General features: G+C 40.9%; 1 long non-coding RNA gene and 1 pseudogene across 1 annotated transcript; one reads left to right on the top strand and one right to left on the bottom strand.

Annotated features, from left to right (window-relative positions):
• Positions 1 to 1054: 1054 nt before the first annotated feature.
• Positions 1055 to 14612, bottom strand: LOC103738705. Its single transcript, XR_607461.3, has 3 exons — positions 14540 to 14612; positions 1298 to 1453; positions 1055 to 1163 (listed from the first exon to the last, which is right to left on the bottom strand). It is a non-coding gene; the product is annotated as an uncharacterized LOC103738705 (long non-coding RNA).
• On the top strand, positions 6743 to 6893 carry LOC115071357 (annotated as a pseudogene).
• Positions 14613 to 21546: the final 6934 nt, after the last annotated feature.

Here is a 21546-nt window from a genome sequence, read left to right as displayed (position 1 = left end):
CTGTGAGTTCGAGGCCAGCCTGGTCTTCACAGTGAGTTCCAGGACAGCTGGGGCTACAGGGAGACCCTGTCCCAAAAAGGCCAAAAAAAAAAAAAAAAAAGTAACAGTACAATAAAATATTAAAGTTGATGGGACATGGGGTTATGATTAATTTCTGCTTTTTCCTATTTCTACAAGGAGAAGAACTGCAATTTTTCACAATCAGCAAAGATTAATAAACTTAAACAAAAGGCATGATGTATTTAATATGTTTCTGCTTCACTGCCAGATGCCTGAGGTTCCTCAGTCCTCAACTTAGGAATAAAATTAACACATCTTAACATTGGGCTACACTGTTCTATCCATAGCTAGTATAATGGCTCTCTCCCTCCCTCCTTCCCTCCCACCCTCCCTCCCTCCCTCCCTTCTTTTTTCCTTCTTTTACTTTCTTTGTTTTCCTTCCTTCCATCCTCTCTTCCCTCCCCTCCCTCCTCCTCTTCCTCTCTCCCCTCCCTTCTCCCCCCTCCCCATTCCCCTCCTCCTCCTCCTTTTTCTTCTTCTCGCTCCTTTCTTTGCTTATTCAGTGTGCTGTCCTTCCTTTTGGTGGTAATTCCATAGAAACTTTGCAGTCTTCAGCACATTATTCCTTGAGTGTCTGCCAGTTTTTGTCTTCATCAGTACTTGTATGCTCTAGGACATTCAGAAAATGAATTTAGGCCTCTCACACAACTGTGCATTCTAATAAAAATGAGGTATTACAGAAATCATTTCTCAAGAGCTTGCAGATGTTGCTTGATTTTTCTGACTACCGATTAAATTAGTCAATGATGGAGAAAGTACTTAGTACTTGTTCTGTAAATGCTCTTTCCTCCTGATGTTTGCATTGACTGTAAAAAGAACAAAGCAGTCTAGAACTGTTTTATTTTCTTTTTTTTCTTTCTATTCTACTTCTTTTTGTCTGTAACAATTCTTACCTAAACAAACAAGTTTAGTTACTTTGTAGATCACTGCATTAGGCAGGTTTCCATTACTATAACAAAATACTTGAGGCTAAAAACTTTGAAAGAGAAGAAAGATTTATTTTACTTCACAATTTCAGAGGTTTAACCCATAGTCACTTGGTCCAGTTGTCTTTGAGCTGTGGCAAAGCAGTATATCATGGCTGTTGTACATGATGCAAGAAGCTGTTTAAAAAAAAAAAAAAAAAAAAAAAAGCCAACTTCAGTTTCCCACAGTTTGAAAGCAGCTCTACTGTGGCCAGGGAGTGAGACAGAAGTATCACCTTGGGAGAAATAACTAGTACAATCAGCATACATACCTCAAATAACTCTGTATAAACTGCATTCAGTAGAAGAAACAGGAAGAAACAGGAATTCCCTGTTGGGTGTGTAGGCTTCCGACCATCAAAACCCCTTGTTACTTGGAACCTGCTTGTTTATTGCAACTTTTGAGCCATCCTGGTGCATTCTAAATTCTGATAACAATAATGACACACTATTTCAATGTTTATTTTTTATTTTTTTTAGACAGAGTCTGAAGTCTCCCAGGGTGATCTGGAACTTGCTATGTAGTCAAGGATGACCTTGATCATCTTGCCTCTACCTCCTGAGTGTTGAGATTATAGGCATACACCACCATGCCCAGTTTTTGCAGTTCTGGGGATAGAATCCAGGGTTTTGTTCATGTTAGGTAAACATTCTTCCAACTGAAAACATTTGTATGCCTTTTGGTATTGAGACAAGGCCTTCTACAGCCCCAGCTGGTCTGGAACTCACTAAGTAGACCAGGATGGCCTTGATCTCACAGAGATCCACCTGCCTCTGCCTCCCAAGTGCTGAGATTAAAGGTGTGTGCCACTGTACCTGGATTTGGTTTTTTTCTTTTTTTAAGTCAGGGTCTCATGTAGCACAGGCTAGTCTTAAATTTGAAAATCCTCTTGCTTCTACATCCTGAGTACTGGAATTACAGGTGTGCACACTATGTTTGTCTTTCTTTTATGTCTTTTCTTCCCTTTCTCTCTTCTTTCTTTTTTTCCTCCCTTCTTTTCTCCCTTCCTCCTTCCCTCCCGCCTTCCCTCCCTCCCTTCCTTCTTTTCTCTATGTGTGTATGCACACATAACAGAAAAGGGTATTGGATCCCTCAAAGCTGGAGTTACAGGTGTTTGGAGACTTAGCTTGCTATGTGAGCACTGGAATCCTAATTCTGAACTTCATGATTGAGGAGCAAGTGCTCTTAACAGCTGAGTCACCCCTCCAGCCCCCTTCTGTCTTTTTGATATCATATTTCTATTTTACTTTAGTTGATCTTATGGAAGAATTACTTCATCTCTGAAGAATTCATTGCTTTTCCCAAAGTGTCTCATGTAACTCAGCAGATTTTACCCACTCTCATGGGTCTAGTCACCATGTCTGTGCTAGTGGTTCCCAATCCTGCATCTTTTGCCCAAACCCTTCTCCTGAGCCTTGGATGAGCGATTACTAGGTCCATACCAGAAGGACTCCATGTGTTCATTTTCTTCCGATATCCTTCTCTTGTCTTCAGTATCCTATCTAGATGAACAGTCCCGCTCATTGCCTAGTTTCCTAACCCTGCCAGCTCTCATCTTTGACCTGCCCTACCCTTTATCTCCTCACCCAAATGCCAAGTCTTATGCATTCTGTTCACTAAGCAGATTTCAAATACTTTCTCTCCATTCCCACAGCCACTCACAGCTCAGGCTGCTTCCGCTTCTTGCCTCTTTCGTTACAAAGAGTCCTAAAACATGTCTTTGCCTTCAGTCCATCCTCAGAGATTCAATTTACACATTACAGTCAGAGTGACTATTCTAAACCACCACCTAATTTTGTCATTCTCCTGCTAGTGAGTGTGTGTGTGTGTGTGTGTGTGTGTGTGTGTGTGTGTACCCATTGCCTTCAGGATTAAGCCAAATTTCTTAGCCTGGCTTTCTAAGACTCTCATGATCTTCTTCTAGCTGTTTCTACGGCTTTATCCTCTCCCAGCTTCCCTTTCCCTGATGGGCAGCCCCTGCAATGAGCATCTTTCTGTGTGCTTTGTTACTTCCTGGTCTTTGCATAGACTGTGCTGCACACACCACTTAGAACACTCTGTCTTCTGTGTATTGTCTGATACTGGTTATCAACTACTCTGAGTTTCAGATCTCAGTGCAAATGCCACATCCCCTGGGGAGGCCTTCCCAGCACCTGGCCACTGTAGACTAAGGTACCCCTTCTATGCCCACAACACCCCATGCTCACTCCTGTCAGATCTTCATTTTGTATTTATTTTTGTCTACCTTACTAGATCACTAGCTCCCTGACAAATTCAGGGTCTTGTTATTTTAACATCTCTTGTAAGGTGATAGTGTAAAGATCTTGTAAAGGACCTAGTAGAGTCCTAGAACCAGTAAGCTCTCATTTCCTATTGGGTGAGCTAATGAATGAAGTTATAGAAGTGACAGGCTCCCTGGCTGTTGGAACATTTACAAATAAAGCTTGAGTTACTCTGAGTGGATTAACAAGTAAACCTTCAGACCTCTGCCAGATTGGGGAAATCAGGACTCTGATTTTCATGGAACTCCTGGCCTAGAATGACCGGTACCCACCCACAGTCATGCTGTTTACTGTGTGTGTGTGTGTGTGTGAAACCTAGACTTGGGTGGCATTCCTCAAGCACCACTTGATTTTTGAGATGGTCTCTCATAGGCCTGGAACTCTCCAAGTAGGCTGGGTTGGTTGGTCAGTGTGCCCCAGGGATCTGCCTGTCTTTACCTCCCCAGTGCTGGGATCACAGGTGCCTAGCTTTTTTTAATGTGGGTTCTGGGGAATTGAACCTTGATCCTCATGCTTGCATAACAAGCACTTTACGAACTGAGCTATCTCCCAACCCCTTAACCTCCAATTCTGACAGAAGCAATTTCATCCTCAAAATGAGTTACAGACTAGGCAAAGTGAACTTCCTATTCTTTTTTTTTTTTTTTTTTAAACCCGTTAGTGCTTAATGAACTGCTGTCTTTGGCTTCAAGCCACCAGGATCCAGACACTGCCAACATCCTTTATCTTCCTCTCAGTTCCTCCACTGAAGAGTTTATCCTTCACAATGACAAGCTGCTTAGGGAGCTTCCCTTCCCCTCAAAATTGGTACTAATCTTAGAAGAAAAAGATTTCCAATACACCTCAGCAGGTACCTACTCCAGAACGGGATGGGGAAACAGGCCTGCTGATGCAAACTGTCTAGGAGTCAGGTGGCCATGTTTCTGCTCCGGATACTGCAGGACCAATGATGCCAATGAATCAAGATTAGCAGATTCAGCTGGGCATGGTGGCGCACACCTTTAGTCCCACTACTTGGGAGGTAGGCGGATCTTTGTGAGTTCAAAGCCATCCTGGTCTACATAGAGAGTTCAGGCCAGCTGGGACTACAGGGAGACCCTGTCTCAAAAAGACAAAAAAAAAAAAAAAAAAAAAAAAAAAAAAGAAAGAAAGAAAGAAAAAGCAGATTCTTTTTGAGAACTTGGAACAAAGAGCTTGCCTCAGCCCTCTTCTTTTCTTGGCTGGGGTATTCATCTGAGGAATAAATGGTTTCAACCTTAGATTACAGAAAATCAAAGATTAGCACTGGATAACAATACAGGGACAGAGTGTTGATAGGAACATGCCAGAAACAGAGGTGAACAAGAGACAATGCCCCTGCTGTGTAGAAGAGTCAGACAAGCAACCAAATAAATCAACAAGATAAGATCAGAGAGTGATAAATGCTATGATGTCACAACAGGACCATCTGAGGGGGGAGGCAGCTGCTTTCAATTCAGGGTCAGGGAAGTACTCTTTGAAGGGACATCTGAGCTGAGACCTGGATGGTGAAGAGGAAATGGCATTTGAAGAAATGAAGGAAGAAAAATCATGTTGGAAGAAATAGCAAGTGCAAAGACTAAATCTGCCCGTGCAAGAAACAGAAAAGAGAGTGTTTGTGAGAGGCAGCACCGTTGCTGTGGAAGTTGGCTTATAGACTGTGGAGGGAGACTTGAACCCTGGGGAGGCGCACTAGAGGGCTCTAAGTAAATGATTGATTTTGCCTAAATATCCTTAAATATGAACTGAAAAAATAGGAGCTAAAACTGAAAAACAAAACGAAAACAACTACTTTTGAATACCTCCCACTTAAACAAAAACCATGAGTTTGTGCCTTGTTATGTTCCAGTACTCAGGACGAATTGTTGACATATTAAATGCATTTGTGACATGTTTTATGTCTTCAACTAAAGAAGTTAGAAATATTGCCATTAGCAGCAGTGCTAGGTGAACAATGAACATTCCCTGCATATTTTAATTTCTTTTTATGCTGTTCCTACCCAATGGGAGATTAGAAAGTAATTTTGTTTAAGAGCTAAAATTAAAGCAATTACTAATTTTAACTTATTCTCCCAGGTGGTTATTGCAATTAAAATCAGAACCTCTAACAGTCACATCTAACCAGAATTCAGAGCTTTTAAGTCCTTCATTCTAGAACTTTGGGCAAAGGGCTGACATTTGGCAAATCTTCTCCACTTAATTGTGTCATACACAGCCTTTCTAGTGAATCTGTAAGGCTTAAAGGTGAATTGAATCTGAATGTAATTATGTGGGCAACATTCCTTGCTGGGAAATGTTATCTACATAGTGTTTATTAGTGATTATAAAGTGTGGTTTGTTATCTATAATTCAGAAATGTTGTGGGGTTCTCTGTCAAAATAAAAACTTAATGTATTGTAGTGCTGAAAAAATATTTTTTTTCCTGAGTACCTCAAAGCATTTCACCCATGTTTTCTCATTTGTCCTCACCATTTCCCCAAGGTAAGTGGATGGAAAGTTTTATGCACAGGCAACAGGCTCAGGAACAAGGCCAAGAGAAATGAATGAACATGCCCAAGGTCATGGACTACATCAGAGGCAGGGGAGGGATGAATCTCAGGTCTTTTAATTCCCAGGGATCTGGCATTCTGTAATGTCAGCCAGGTACCAAACCAGTTCTTGTTTGGTTTAGTACCCTTGAGTCTCCATGTCTATGGTTACAGTGAACGAATAAGACATCTGTTCTCCGGTACGTCTCTGCATCTGAGGTTTACACTGGCAAAGATCTCAACTGTTATTTTTAGCTCCTTGTTTTTCTTTTAACTGCTGTTTATAAATGATGACATTTGAGGTTTAAAAATGTGGTAAAATTAAAATATTTACCTCATATATTGCATGTGGGTTGTCTGTGTAGCAACCTATACTTGCTGTAGTAACAAGTTCCCTTGTTTAGGGAACTAGAAATAATTCCCCTCTCTTTATTGTTCATTGAATGGTTTTCCTCCATAATAGGGTATTTAAGCCTCTGGATGCTTGTAAAAAGTAAAAGCTATTTAAGCTTTGAGTTTTAGACATTTTTGATGTTTGCATATTCTCTCACATTCATATATCTTCTCCTTTCCCCACTTTTTGCTTTGTTTTGTTTTTGGTCTCCTTGTAGCCCCAGCTGGCCTGATACTACGTAGGCCAGGCTAGCCTTGAACTCGTAGACATCTACTTGCTTCTGCCTCCCAAGTGCTGGGGTTAAAGGTGTGGGAGGCTCACTACATAGTGAGGCTGGTTTTATACTAGAGATCCTCGGCCTTGGCCTCTCGAGGGCTGGATATTCACTGCTCCCAGTGCCATTTTGGCTATCTTCTCTCTTCCCCACGCTTCCATATTTATTGCAAAAAAGAAAAAGTTCAAGCATACACAATTGAAGCAAGACTATTACAGTCATACTTACCTGGTAGGGAAGATACCATGATCAAGAAGGTGGTTTTCCCAGGGTGAGGCTCTGAGTGTGCTGACCCCTGTGATTTCCCCAAATGTGGGAAACTCGACTGCACAATTTGTGGTAGTGGGGGACTGCGTTCACGCTTTCCCCTGCACACACACACATACACGCACACACACACAAAAGTCAACCTCCATTTGGCTACTACCTTGATGGTGATTATATGTGTCATGATACAGGGATACAGGTTTTGCCATACTCACTTCATCTGTCCCTTTTTTGCTTTTGCCAGGCTTTTACAAGGGAAATCCCAGACAAGTCATCTCACTTCATAATACTTGATCTACAAATCTCTAAAACTAAGAATTTTAACTCATAGTCATGTTGTCATCATCACATAAAAAATTTAACAATAACGTCATTGTATCATGTAAAATCCACCCCATAGTAAGATTCTTAGATGTTTAAAGAAACCAATCTTTTCTATCATTCTACTTCTCCCCATATCCTACCATTGACGAGTTGTAGAAACCAGGTAAGCTGCCTGGAGAATGTCCCACATTTTAAAATGATCTCTTCACCTCTCTGTAGTATTGCTTGACTTTTTCCCTCTATTTTGTGTGTTTCCTATGAATGGACATTTCTAATAGCTTGATTAGATTCAAGTTCAGTTATGTATTTTAAAATAGTTTTAAATTTTTAAAATTATGTGTTATGTATGTATATATGTCTCTGTGTAGGTATGTGCACATGAATGCAGGTTCCTGTAGAGGCCAGAGGCATCAGATCTCCCTGGAGCAGGTGCTCCAGGTGGTTGTAAGCCCCCTATGTGGGTACTGGAAACCAAACTTGGGTCCTCTGCAAGAGCAGTATATGCTCTTAACCACTGAGCCTTGTCTTCAGCCCAAGTTCAAAATTGTTGCTGTGAGAACATTTCCAGTGAGGTGCTGTGAGCCTCCTATTACATCCCATAAGGAAGACCACACTGTCTGGCTGCTCAGTTCTCATTGATGATTGATCAGAAAGTCCACGTGTGACGATAGTCCGATCCCTCCCTTGTAAGACTCCCATCTTTCAGCCATGGACGATCTTGGCCTATATCAGGTATTTCAAAGCTTTCAAATCATTGTTTTCTAATCCTACATTTATTTGCAGAAATTCTTCTGACAAGAGAAGGTTTTCTTCTTATCCAGGCTTGCTTAGTCAACAACAGAATAAGGTCTTTCATTTGAGAAGTTGATATTCTAGTTCAGTCAATGGTATCCTATGAGGTAAAATACAGTATTCAGAAGTCCTCTTGAGACTCTAGTTTCTACACTAAACTTTACTTCTAATGACAGTTCCTAGTGAAAGACTAGAAAAGGGAGGATTTACTGCACATTGGTTTTGAGGAAAACACAGAGACTCCTGTCTGGAGCCTCTGGTGATTCCCCATCTCTACTGGAGATCCCTTCTATTTCTTTGGCTTCACAAAGTTGAGCCAAAAGAATGAGAAAAGTACAAAAAGGCCAGGTGGAAGCAAGAAAGTTGGGGACAAAAGTGAAAAAATTGGGATTCCGTGTCTGAATTGCCAAGCATCCTGAACGAAAACATTAAACTGTTATGTGAAAGAAATGAAAAGATACTGTTGGGGAATATGGTTCGGTGTCAGAGTGCTTGTCTAGCAGGCTGGGTCCCCTGCGTTTGACCCCAGTACAAGAAATAAACAAAAAAGTATATTATGCCGTCTCTAGCCTTGAATGAAAAGAACAAATACAGTTCTTTTTTTTCAAATAAAAAGATTTACTGAGAATTTCATACATGCATATAAGGTGTTTTGATCAAATCCACACTTACTCCCTCCCCTCCAACTCCTCCCATATCTCCCCATCACTTTTTTTTCTGACAAATACAATCCTTTATATCTCCATGAATGTTTTGCTTTATCAGTCTTTTACTTTGATAATTGCATAATTAATTGCTGAGATGCTGATGGCCAGGATTTCTCATAATGTCCTTATCTTTTGCCTGGCACACTACAATAAGACTACCTGGTAGAAATAACCCTATATACTCAGAAGTTACTTTCTGTAAAACCCACAGTTTGTGAGATTCTAACATAATCATGGAACTACCATAGCCCATAGCCTAACTGCTTGTATAACTTCTTTCTAATAGCAAGCACCCTTTACCCTTTATTGAACAGCATATTTTTATCGTATGTGTCAGAAAGAATGTACAAAGTAAGACTGGGATGAAATTTATAACAGTTTAATATCTTTTAATGTAGAAAGAGCACAAGGATCATTACTAAAAAGAAAAGTGAGACTGCTTTGCCAAAACCCTGCCTCCATCATAAAATATATAAAGTTAATACATAATACTTTTGGAATGTTCCAAAAATTCATATGGAAAATATGTATAGAATAAGAAAGACTTGCTTTTCATGTACATTCCTGTAACAGATATTAATCCCTGAAGGTGTAAAATTTTCTTTGTCCTGGCAAGTTCTACATCTCAAAAATTCAATCTTATGGTTCAACCTGACATTCTTTAAAGATTAAAAAAAATATAGATAGAGGCCTTGAAAAATTTTGAAAACAGTTGAAAGTAAATTATCAATCTTTTATAGAAAACAAGCTTAAATTGTATCTTTTTTCCAGAAACAGAAAGGAATTTTGGCATTCTGCTCTGCTGTCACACTAATGAAAGTCTTTGTGGGGGAGTTATCCAAAGGCTGAATTAGGAAAGTTTGAATAAGGGATGTCTAGAAGTTAAAGTAAAAATCATTGATTTCTCATTAAGTAGCACATACAGATTTGTGTAGGGACATGTGAGAGTGACCATAGGTTGTATCACACATTAACACCATCAGTTTTAGGTTCTAGGGTTAGCATTAGGACTAATCCACCATAAAGGATAAACTAAAAACCAAACAACACAGCTGGTTAATGTCAGCTAGCCATTATCACCAACCACCACGTTTCTGTCATGTTGGGCACAAAAAATAGTGCTACGGTGAAAGATACAGACTATTCAGTCACCACAGCCACAAATAACCCTCCCAAAGAGACCAAACAGCCCCTTGGTGAGCAGCTAAATACAATGGGTCCTTGTAATCAATTTTTTTTTTCTGACAGTAATAGACGAATATTCTGGTTATATGTCAGCTTTTCCTGCCTACTAGAGCCTCTGCCAGTCTTACTATCCAGGAGTTCATGAGGTATTTGATCCATTGACATTGAAACCCACCCAATATCCATCAGTTCAGGAGCTTACTTTACCCACTAGGCCCATGATTCTCCTGGTGTTACCACACAGCCAGAAGCTACTAGCCAAGCAGGGAGTTGGGCTAGTTTGTTAAAAATATGCTGAAGCATCAGATTAGGGTCAATGCTATATAAGGAAGAACATCATCCTCTGAGGTGGAAGAAGTCATGGACGGGACCAAGAACCACAGGATCAAAGCAGGAATGAGTCCACTTGCCCTCACTCTCAACAGGGGACTTCTGCTGCCAGTAACCATTACATTAAGCAATGCAGGGTTAAGGATTCTGATCTTCAGAGGGGAGCACTTCCCCCTGTGGAGCATAATAAGAATCCCATTGAATCATAAGCAGGTTGCCTTGAACTTCAAGCTCCCTGTGATTAAAGAATCGTGAGCACACAGGAAGGGGAGTTAGAAGGCCAAAGAGAATCAACCCTGATCACAAGAGAGATGGGACTGCTAGTACCAAGAGGGAGAGATAGCATCTGCCATGGAGCCAGAATGATCTTCTTGGGCACTGCTTGTTATACCCTTGCCAAACTATGATGGAAATGACTGCAAAAGGATCTGTAGTGTGAGACGGGCACGGAGTCCAAGAGCTCAGTCTCTTCAGGAATAAGCTTATGTCATGGTATCTGCTAAATCACCCAGACCAGTAGAGATGCTAGCTGGGGGACTCAAAACAGTGAAGACATAAACCGAATATCAGTTGTAACCCCAAGATCAGTCTCAATAGTAGGGAGTATAGTTTTTTTCTTCTAGCCTTTTCCCTCTAAGAAAAAAAAACCCAGTCTGGAGAGACGGCATAGTTGGTAAATGCTGTGCAAACATAAGGACCTGAGTTCAATCCCTAGAACCCATGCAAAGAAAGAGCCAGTCATGGTGGCCCTAGGGAAATAGATACAGGCAGCTAGATATCTGAGACTCATTGACTAGCCAGCCTACCTAGCCCACTTGGTGGATTCCAGGCCAGTGAAAGACCATGTCTCAAAACAAAAACAAAGCCAGAAAAAAACCACAAAACAATACTCAAAGCTGCCCTCTGGCCCCCACATGCACTTGCACATACATAGACACACATGTGAAAGAAGAGGCTTTGTAAAGCAGCAAATCTAAGTACTACATAGATAGTCTATGAACATAGAGATTTGCTGCCCACATTTTTCAAGATGGAAGGATGTGCTTTCTCAGCGCTTGGAGGGCTTATAGAAATTGCCTAGTTCACATCCTTCTAGAGGTAGCCAGCCTCCAAGGATAACTGGTGAGAAAACAGCAGGTCTGACTATTCTGGCCTGAAATGGGGCCACTGAAGGGTGTTTCAGCTCTAGGGCACTCTGGGAAATTGGCTACATTTGCCATGCCTGCAACACAGCTTGGCTTTGCCCTCTGTCTGATCCTCTTTTGCTAATAAACACCCCAAACACTAAGCTCTGTTTCCGGGGGGTGCTCCCCAAGGCACCCAAACCATGAATACTGTAGAGAGAATCCTGCACTTACGGATTTCCTTTCAGCTGCCAGTTTGTTAGTGATATCCGTGGGCTCTATGGATTCCCTGAGCATAGTTGGGCTCTTACCCCATCTTGCCAGCATCGCTCTAAATTTATTCAATACAGCAGTCACAACATCATGCTGAGTTGCCATGAATGTCAGTATGTTAGTCTGTCTCTGAATTATTAGTCTCACTCTCTAAGCCAAGGATCTTTTCCTCACTAACCTTTGTGTTCCCAGGTCCTGGAGAATAATCAGTTCTCAAACTATGTCATTGACTAGTGATGAAATACGGGAAGGACAGAGTCAAATGAGGCATCTCATATGACTCATTCTTGAAGGTCTAAGTTCTTTATGAAAAAAAATGAAGACCTTTATTAGGCTACTGCTATATTTGGTTCTGTGGCAAAGAAAGTTCTACTGAGTACATTGGGATTTACTTTCTTTTGAGTCTGGGTGTGAATCAAGTGGTAAACGGCGATCAGGAGTGCAGCAGTGGCAGATTTTCCAGGCAGAAGTCAAGGGTGAATGAGTCCTGCAACTTTGTTGGCTAAAGTCCTAGAAGTCAAGTGCTTCCTGCTGACAAGGCAGTTGTCATTCATCGCCAAGTGCTGAGCACCAGGCACAATGCTAGGCCCAGGTGTCAGTGAGAGAGAAAATATTGCACTACCCCAGGAAGGCTGGAATAATGAGGAAGATAGATGAGAAACTGAAACTTGGATATCGGCAAGCCTTGTTCTTCCTAAAATGCCTGCGACAGCATCAGGTGCCAGGACGATTGTGGAGAGCAAGGCAGCAGGCAAGAGCCTTGGAAACAAAGCCACAGAATCCAGCAAGAACTGGAGTCTCCCAGGAGATACAGAATACATTTTTTTCTCTAGAGATGTAGCTGAGGAACCATAGATCTTTCCAGAAGAAGATAGTTAAATGAACAGCAGGTTGTTAACTAGGTAGAGAAATCAGGCCATTAGGAGAGAATAGGGTTCATCCAACAGAGGTTTTAGGATGAAGTCTATTTTGGGGGGCTGCAAATGTACCTCAGGGGCAGAGCACTTGCCTCCCACATGTAGCAAATGTCAGTTTGACCCACAGCACTGCAAACAACATGAAACCCTGAAGGATCAATGGGGAAGACAGAAGACTCAAGAATTCTTCACTCTGCCCTGCTTTGGAGAGGGTGTGGATTCAGAGGTCAGACAGAGGAACGAGTGGGCTCAAATCCTATAAAATGGAAGTGACTAAAATTATATTAGCTATCTGTGTTTAAATGCTCAGGGTGGAATGGATTAAACACTTTATACCAGGATATCATTACTTACATGGAAAAAGAACAGTGTCAGCAAGCTAATATGTCTTTGGAGGGCTAGCAACAGAGTTAATAAATTCTACATGAAGTTAATATGTTTTCCTATGTCCAAATAAGGGTGCCCATGGTACATTGATAGGGCTTACTTTTGAAGAATAATTGTTCATCTGTCTTCTCAGCTTTACTCTTTTACTCCTTGGTCAGGAGTAAAAGCAATGCACAGATTAGGAATTAGCAGGATCTATAATTAGACTTTCACAGAAGATCATACGGTCAGGTGGAAACTTGTCTAGGCCAGTATCATGTTCAGAGGAGGAATGTAACAAGGAAGATGCCAGAAGATATAAGAAACACAGCATTATAGAAGGAAAATGGAAAGCCTAGTCACCAGTGACCCTACAGCAACACCAGGAAATTCACTGTTTATCTTTGGTCCTAAAGCCAACATGAACTCTTAAACTGTACAGCTGGACTAGATTGTACAGGAGCCATGGGGACTTCCTTGCTCCTGACCTAGGACCTGGCCTGAAAACAAGCCCTCTCTCTAGGCCGGAGACTGAATCTTGATTCTATTACTCATATGATGAGGTCAGCCAAGGAAAGATAAACGAAAGGAAAGCAACCAGCTGAAAGAAAAGTGAGTTGGGAGGCAAATAGTCTGAGTGAGACTTTTGCCAGGTCTGGTGGCTTAAGCCTATAACCCCATTTGAGAGACTGAGGCAGGAAGATCAGGAGTTTGAAGCTAGCCTAGGCTAATGAACAAGATCCTGCATTTTTTAAAAAACAAAAATAGGGGCTGGAGAGATGGCTCAGTGGTTAAGAATACTGAATGTTCTTGCAGAATACCTGGGTTCGAATCCCAGCACCCACATGGCAGCTAACAACTGTCCATAACTCCAGTTCTAGATCTGACGTTCTCTTCTGACCTCCATGGGCATTGCATGACATGGATACACTTACATACATGCAGGCAAAACACACATGCACATAAAATCAAAATAATAAAATATTTTGAAAAAAATAACCTAATACAGCATTAGTGAATTTCGTGTTGATGAGCAAGAGAAAAGAGACACAGAAAGAGGATTCATTCAAGAACTGTGAAGAAAGCCAGGTGTGGTGGTATACGCCTTTAATACCAGCTGGGTTACAGGGAAACCCTGTCTCAAAAAGACCAAAAAAAACCAACCAAACAAACAAAAAACCTGTGTAGGAATGATCTGGATCTATTCAATATGTAAAAATTCATTAAACTATTCATTTAAAATTTATAGACTATGTATACATATTATACCTCAAAAAGAAGTAGGATAAAAACAGTACTTCTTTAAAAACAGAGTTTGGATAAGTTTCCTGGGCTAGCTGAGAATTCACGATATAGCCCAGGCTGGCCTCAAACTTGCCATTCTAATGCCTCAGCCTCCCAAGTGCTAGGAAACTACTCATTTAAAAACTCATTTCTTTTCTCTTCCTACCTGCCCCCAGCCCATACACATTGTATAAGCCAAGTGCCTTGGCCAAGTTTCAACCAAGCTCCTTTTCCTCAGGAAATGAAGTGTAGGGAGGGGCAATCTTACATTTCCCCTAGAAGCAGAGGTGCTGTGGAGGCAGCAACACATACACACAGCGTAGTTCCTCACAGGCCAGGGATACAAGGGTTCACTCCATTTTCCAAAACTTGGAAGTTAGGTGGGCAGATCTGGAACACTAAGAAAAGAGGGCTGGGGACCTACAGGGACCAGGCAAGGGTAACTTACCAGGGCTAAACAGACTTGAGCACAGAGAAGGCCGTATACAAGCAGGATTTGCTAAGCAGCCTGGGTCTGTGATTCCCCTGGCTCAAGAACAGGATTGGCAGCAGATTGAACAACAGGATTAAACTAGAGGCGGGGATTGTTGTGAGGCCCTGTTTTGTGAAAGGAGCCAAAGCAATGCTTAGAAATACCATCTGAGGCCACAGAAACAGAGGGGAAGCAGTTTTCATGGAGGAAGTAAGCTGAAACCTCAGACTCCCATCATGTTTCAATCAAGTGTCCCACAAGGAGGTAGGAGGCACTCAAAACAAAACCAATAGTGAACCTTTTTAGGATTCCAGGCTTTGTCTGTTACCTGCATAGCTTTCAGCTTGGAGACAAAAATAAGGTGTCACTGGCAGAGTACACAGAACAGAATGGCAGGATGGGAACGCTAATTGCAATCTTTAGATCCTTGAACACAAAGCTGGCTTGTCTGAGATCAGACATAGATGTTATTGTAATCAGGACATTGTGGCACTCTGTGTAGTCATTTAAGGATAGCACTAACCATTTTAGCATGCAAAGACAACAACTCTGTCAGAAACAACAGCTGCATCTGAGAACACACTATGGTCATCAGAGACCAGCACCAAACTGAACACTCAAATAACAGTCCAGGGTTTAAGTTTAGAGATTGTTCCAGGCTAGCTGGTCCTACTTGTCAATGCCATTTATTAAAATAAATTTTTGTTGTTTCAGTCAGTATGAGAGCACATGATTATAAAGGTGAAAGTAGAGCTCCCAGGGACAGGAACCGCTGCTGGTTCACTTTCCTCAAGCATCTCTCTTATGCTTTTCCTCCTTTTCTTAAAATCATTATTTCCAATGGATCAGAGTGTATCATTTAAAAAATATTTTATTTGCTGGGCCTGGAGAGATGGCTCAGGGGTTAAGAGCACTGACTGCTCTTGCAGAAGACCTGGGTTCAATTCCCAGCACCCACATGGCAGCTATGAACTGTCCTTAACTCCAGTTCCAGGGGAATCTGAAGCCCTCTTCTGACCTCCAAGGCATTGCATGACACACATAGCAGCTAACAACTGTCTGTAACTCCAGTTCCAGGGGATCCAACAGCCTCATCTGTCTTCCACCAGCATTGCACAGGTGCACTTACTTACATGCAGGCAATACACTCATACACATAAAATAAAAATAATAAAATATTAAAAAAAAATTTTTTGTTAATTTTATTTTCTGTATATGAGTGTATTGCCTACATGTTTGTAAATGCTCCTGTGTCATGCGGTGTCCATGATCAGAAGGTGCTGATCCCCTGGAACTGGACCTATGGATGGTTGTTAGCCACCATGAGGGTGCTGGAAATCGAACCCAGGTCCTCTGCAAGAGCAGCTAGTGCTCTGAACCGCTGAGCCATCTCTCCAGCCCTCCCCTTGTGTGTGTGTGTGTGTGTGTGTGTGTGTGTGTGTGTGTGTGTATCATTTTTTAAAGGATTTATTATTATTGCTATTTTGATTTCTTGAGACAAGTTCTTGCTACATAGTCCAGGCTGGTCTCAAATTCTTGATCCTCCTGCCCCAACGTCTCACATGCTGAGATTATAGGCATGTGCCACCATGCATGGCAAATGTGTATCATTTTAATTGGCTTTCCAGATCCACTGTTATCTGTAGCAAAATTCCTTCTGTTCACTTGCATGAGTTCTGCCTGCTCTGCAAAGGTTTTGCTTGGTTTCAAGAATATTCAGTATCTTTAGTCATCAGGGAAATGCAGATTGAAACCATTTTGAGATTTCATCTTACCCCACTTAGAATGGCTAAGATCTAAAACAAACAAATAACAACAACAAATGCTGGCAAAGATGTGGAGAAAAGAGAACTCTTCTCCACCTGATAGCAGTGCAAACTGGTGCAGCGACTATGGAAATCAGTGTGGAGATTTCTCAAAAAGCTCGAAGTTGATCTACTATGTGACCCAGCCATACCACTCTTGGGCATATGCACAGAAGACTTTATACTCAACTACACAAATACATGCTCATCTATGTTCATTGCTGACCTTTACATAATAGCCAGGAATTGGAAACAAACTAAATGTCTGTCTACTGATGAATGGATAGTGAAGGTGTGGTCCATATACACAACAGAATATTCAGTTCTTAAAAAATGAATTATGGCCGGGCATGGTGGCACACACTTTAATCCCAGCACTTGGGAGGTAGAGGCAGGCAGATTTCTGTGAGTTCAAGTGATCTACATAGTGAGTTCCAGGCCAGCTAGGGCTATAGGGAGACCCTGTCTCAAAAAGACAAAAAAAAAAAAAATTATGAAATTCATAGATAAATGAATGGAATTGGAAAAATTATCCTGAGTGAGATAACCCAGACCCAGCAAGACAAAGGTTGCATGTTCTCTCATAACTAGATGCTAGCTTTGAAATCTTAGATATGCATGTTTCAATTTAAAAATCCAGCAAGGGGGGCTGGAGAGATGGCTCAGCGGTTAAGAGCACTGACTGCTCTTGCAGAGGACCCGGGTTTGATTCCCAGTACCTACACAGCAGCTATGAACTGTCCTTAACTCCAGTTCCAGGGGAACCTGAAGCCCTCTTCTGACTTCCTTGGCACTGCACGAATGGGTGCACTCACATACATGCAGACAATATACTCGTACACGTAAAATAAAAATAATAAAATATTTTTTAAAAATCCAGCAAGGTCAAAAAACTAATAAATGGCTATAGGTGGAGGAGGAGGAGGTTTCTGAAAGGGGTGATGGAATGCAGTGATATGAAAGGGCTAAGGGGACCATCGGAGTAGGAAGGGTTACATGGGGTGAGAAACGGGAGGGAGAGGCGAGTGTCTGGGGAGGAATAAGTAATACTAAAGGTATTTAGTTTTGCCAGTACTTTTGAAACTTTGATGTCCTTGTATCCTGATGCACCTCTGACCCCCAAGATGAACTCTTACTGTGAATTTAGTGTGAAAATTTTTCTAGACTATATACTGAGGCCTGGATTGTGAGTTGTAAGGCATACCCACTTTCAGCTTTTTATAAAGTGCTCCTGCCATCTTAGATCCCCACAAACTGAGTTCCCTCAGGGAAGTGGACTCAGATCTTAATTTGCTAGAAGTTCATCACAGAACATCATTCAGATCACTAGCAATGGAGGGGAAGGGAATGCACACTGGACAGAAGGATCCTTGGAGCAGTAATGCAAGGAATGTCTCAGCTCCCTCCCCAAGGAGCTCTGATTGAAGGTCCTTCAGAGTGTTCCTGTTTGAGGTGCTGTTATGCTATGTGACCAGTCAATGAATGCAAGCCACCTCAGGTTGGGTACAGGACTTTGGGCAAGACAATTCTTTTCAGCTGATTTATGAACCTTGGTCACAAGTCAGTTTTCCACATCTGTAGTCTTGCTTCTGGGCTTTCTGTTCTGTTCCATGTTTTGTCTATTCTACCAATACCTTACCTGCATTGTAGCTGTGGATCCAATTCATGAGAACTGATATCATTTTAATTTATGTATTTACTTGTTTGTTTGGTTTCTAAAAAAGATTCACTTTTATTTATGTATATGTGTGTGTGCCTGTGTGCATGTTTGTGTACCACATGCCTGGGGGTGCCAAAGGAGCCAGAAGCGGTGTTGGAACTGAAGTTACAGGTGGTTGTGAGCCTCCTAAAATGGGCATTAGAACTGAATTTGGGACCTCTGGAAGAGCAGCAAGTGCACTTAACTGTTGAGCCATCTCTCTGGCCCCTAGTTTGTTTGCTTGTTTTGATATAGGGTTTCTCCTATTACAGCTGGCCTGGAACTTGCTATGTAGCTGAAGATGACTTGAATTCCTCCTGGTTTTTCTTCCTCTACATCAGAAGTACTTAGGGTTACAGGTGTGCCACTTCACACAGCTGAGAATTGATTTTTTAATTGAATTTTCCCTGCATAAGAAGATGGTTTATCTCTCCAGATACCAATTTTTCTTTAGTGACATTTAATAAAATTTATTAAACTATCTCCATGCAAGTCTTGCATATTTTCTGTTGGATTTATTCTTGAGTACTTTGTAGTTTATTGCTTGTACTTAGAAATACAGTGAGCTTTGGCTTTTCATCCAGCAATCCTATTAAATCCTTATGTTGATTCTGATAATTTTGCTGTAGATTTCATTTGCCAGTGATCTTAATACCCATGGCGTGTATAGATGGACAACATGCTTTTGTGATAATTCATTATAATAAAAGATATCTACAGACAAAGCTAATCATTTTTCTCTTCCCTGGCCATGATCCACTCAGTATTTATCCTGGGTTTACTTATGTCAACAGTCTTCTGTGTTTTTCTCCATGTTTATGCCAATTTCCAGGGGTGTTGCCCTGTTTGCTTTTCCTTGAACAGAACAACGCAACAAACACGTTATTCCATGATTTTTCATTTGCTTATTATTATAAAGTTCCCAGCTCCATTTCCCTCTAATATCATATACTGGTTCATTTTAGTTGGCTAGTTTGACTGCTTCACTCATTAAAAATAAAACACAAAAAAGCAAAAGCAAAAATACTGGATAATCAGGTGACTAGATGGGAAAACTTTGATTCTTTATTAAAAGATTGTTAAATTAGGGCTCAACGCTACAGTATCCACAAGGCCCTTGTACTTAGTCTGCATAAGGCAGGCCCTGGCTTCAAGTCTCAGCGTGTGTGTGTGTGTGTGTGTGTGTGTGTGTGTGTGTGAGAGAGAGAGAGAGAGACAGAGACAGAGACAGAGACAGAGAGAGACAGGGATAGAGAGCTGAATTAGTCCCATTCACAATTTATAAAATTACTTATTTTGAACTCACTATGTAGCAAAGGATGACCTTGAACTTCTAATCCTCTTGTCTCTACTTCCAGGGTGCTGGGATTATGGGCATGCACCATCACACCTGGTTCATGCAGTGCTGGGGATCAAACCCAAGGCTTTGTGCATGCTGGGCTTGCACTCTACCAACTGGGCTATATCCCTATCCCAATATTTTGTAAATTTAAATAAAATATTTAAGATATCTATGTACCTCTTTTAAATGGCTCACACTTTGATCATTTTTTTTTTCTGTAAAAGTATTGACTTGAAAACAGATACAATGGGAGTTGGCACACAGAACTGAGGGTCAAGGTCACTGTGAAGTGGTCTATGTACACACAAACCAAAGAAGTAATGCTCAGCCTAATATCTGTTAGGCTTCCAAAGATAAAATAACAATTTGACTTTCTTTTTCCTAGGGTAATGGATGGTATCAGGTGACTCCAGTTGTCCTAGTGGCCCTGGGCCATGCCACACAGATCATGTCTGTCCGGTGAGATTAAGTGAGAACAGACCTGTTCCAATTGGGCTGGCAGCAACTTTGCTGATATTTTAAACCTGTGACTAGTGGTGACTTTAATCTAGAACAAGGCAAGGAATAAGACACATCAAGACTTGGTCAGTCTTGCTGTGGACTGCAGCAAGAACATCCATTTCTTTGGTAGTGTATGAAGTCCCATATGTCAAAACTCTAGAACACATGGAGGCTTCCATGAATGCTCAGTGTATGAGCTGCCAAAAAGATATTAAACCAAATTCATCTGGTGTTTTCTGTAAATAATTCACTATTCTTATCCAGCATCTTGCAAGAATCAACCATGTTTGTGCAAATATAATTCTAGGGATGACTAAGTCAACTTTCTGTGATTTCACTAAAGAAAGAACCTGTTCTTTTACATGTACATTTCATATCAGCAATGTTTTCATATTATAATTCCATGTTAACATTTCATTTTTGACACTCTGCCGTTATAATATTGTCCAAACTAAGTCATTCATTACTCCTTTGAAAGTTACTGGTGTGTATATTTCATAATCTCATTATCATCAACAACAAACATCATGGATCATATAGAAGTCTCCACTGCACAGAGTTTGGGAGGGACACTAAAATATATGGCATATAGCTTCTGCTAGCTAGAGGTTGACTGTCAATAAATTTAAAGGCAATTGGACTATCCAGACCCTGTCCTGTAGGCCAATCTAATAAATACCCTTGAATGTTTACATGTATATATTCATTTTATAGTTCTGTTCCTCTAGAGAACCTCATACAGTAACCCTCTATGAACTTTGAATCACTACACTCTGCTATTCTGCTAGGTGCTTTTCATAATTATTTCATTCAGTCCTCACAATGGCCTAAAGTGAGTGATATATCCTATGACTCATTAAAAAAGAGAGCACCAAACTTAACAGGACCTTGGATTTATGAGGACGAGTCATTCCTTCCTTTGATTATCTTTTCTTGAGCACTGGATATTACAAAGTGGAAGACTTCAAAAACAGGAGAGTGTACCTCGGAGGCTGCAGCTCAATTGGATTTCAGTGAGAAGAGAGAAAGCAGGAGAACACTGCAGGCAAGGGAAAAGGCATGCACAAAGGTGGAATGAGGGAAGCAAATTTGGTAGGAGCTGGGCTCCAGCCCAGGTACCTAGCTAGCCTTGCTGAGGTTAAAACTCAGTTCTACCAACAAACATTCTTCTGGCCAAAAGTCTTTTGGGGACAAACTGTTAAAGTATAGCAAGTATAATGCTAAATAATTTAGACTTTATTCTATAGAAAGCAGGAGGAAGCAACTTAACAAGTTTAAATTATGTAAATTATGACACACGCATGTATTTAAAAGTTCAAATACCCAAGTATAGAAAAAACATGCAAACTTTCACCTTCTCTTATGCCATTGTTTTATTTCTCAGAAATAATCACTATTAGCTTGGATGCAACCTTCCAACCTTTGTAAATGCATAAGAATATAGAGCTATGTTTTAGCAAGAATGTAATTATGTTTGACCTTTTTTTTGGCAACCTGAATTTTTTTTACCCAGTAATATACTGGGTAAAATACTTTGATATGTCAACATGTACTGTGGAAGCTTTTGAACAGCTTTAAGCATTTCAAAGCTTGCATGTACTAAATATTTTAAAATCTGGAAGACATATTAATATAG

This window comes from Nannospalax galili, unplaced genomic scaffold (assembly GCF_000622305.1).
Source record: "Nannospalax galili isolate Female #2095 unplaced genomic scaffold, S.galili_v1.0 scaffold518, whole genome shotgun sequence".
Lineage (NCBI taxonomy): Eukaryota > Metazoa > Chordata > Mammalia > Rodentia > Spalacidae > Nannospalax > Nannospalax galili.
Note: the sequence above shows the minus strand (reverse complement) of the source record. Positions and strands in the feature narration are given on the sequence as shown.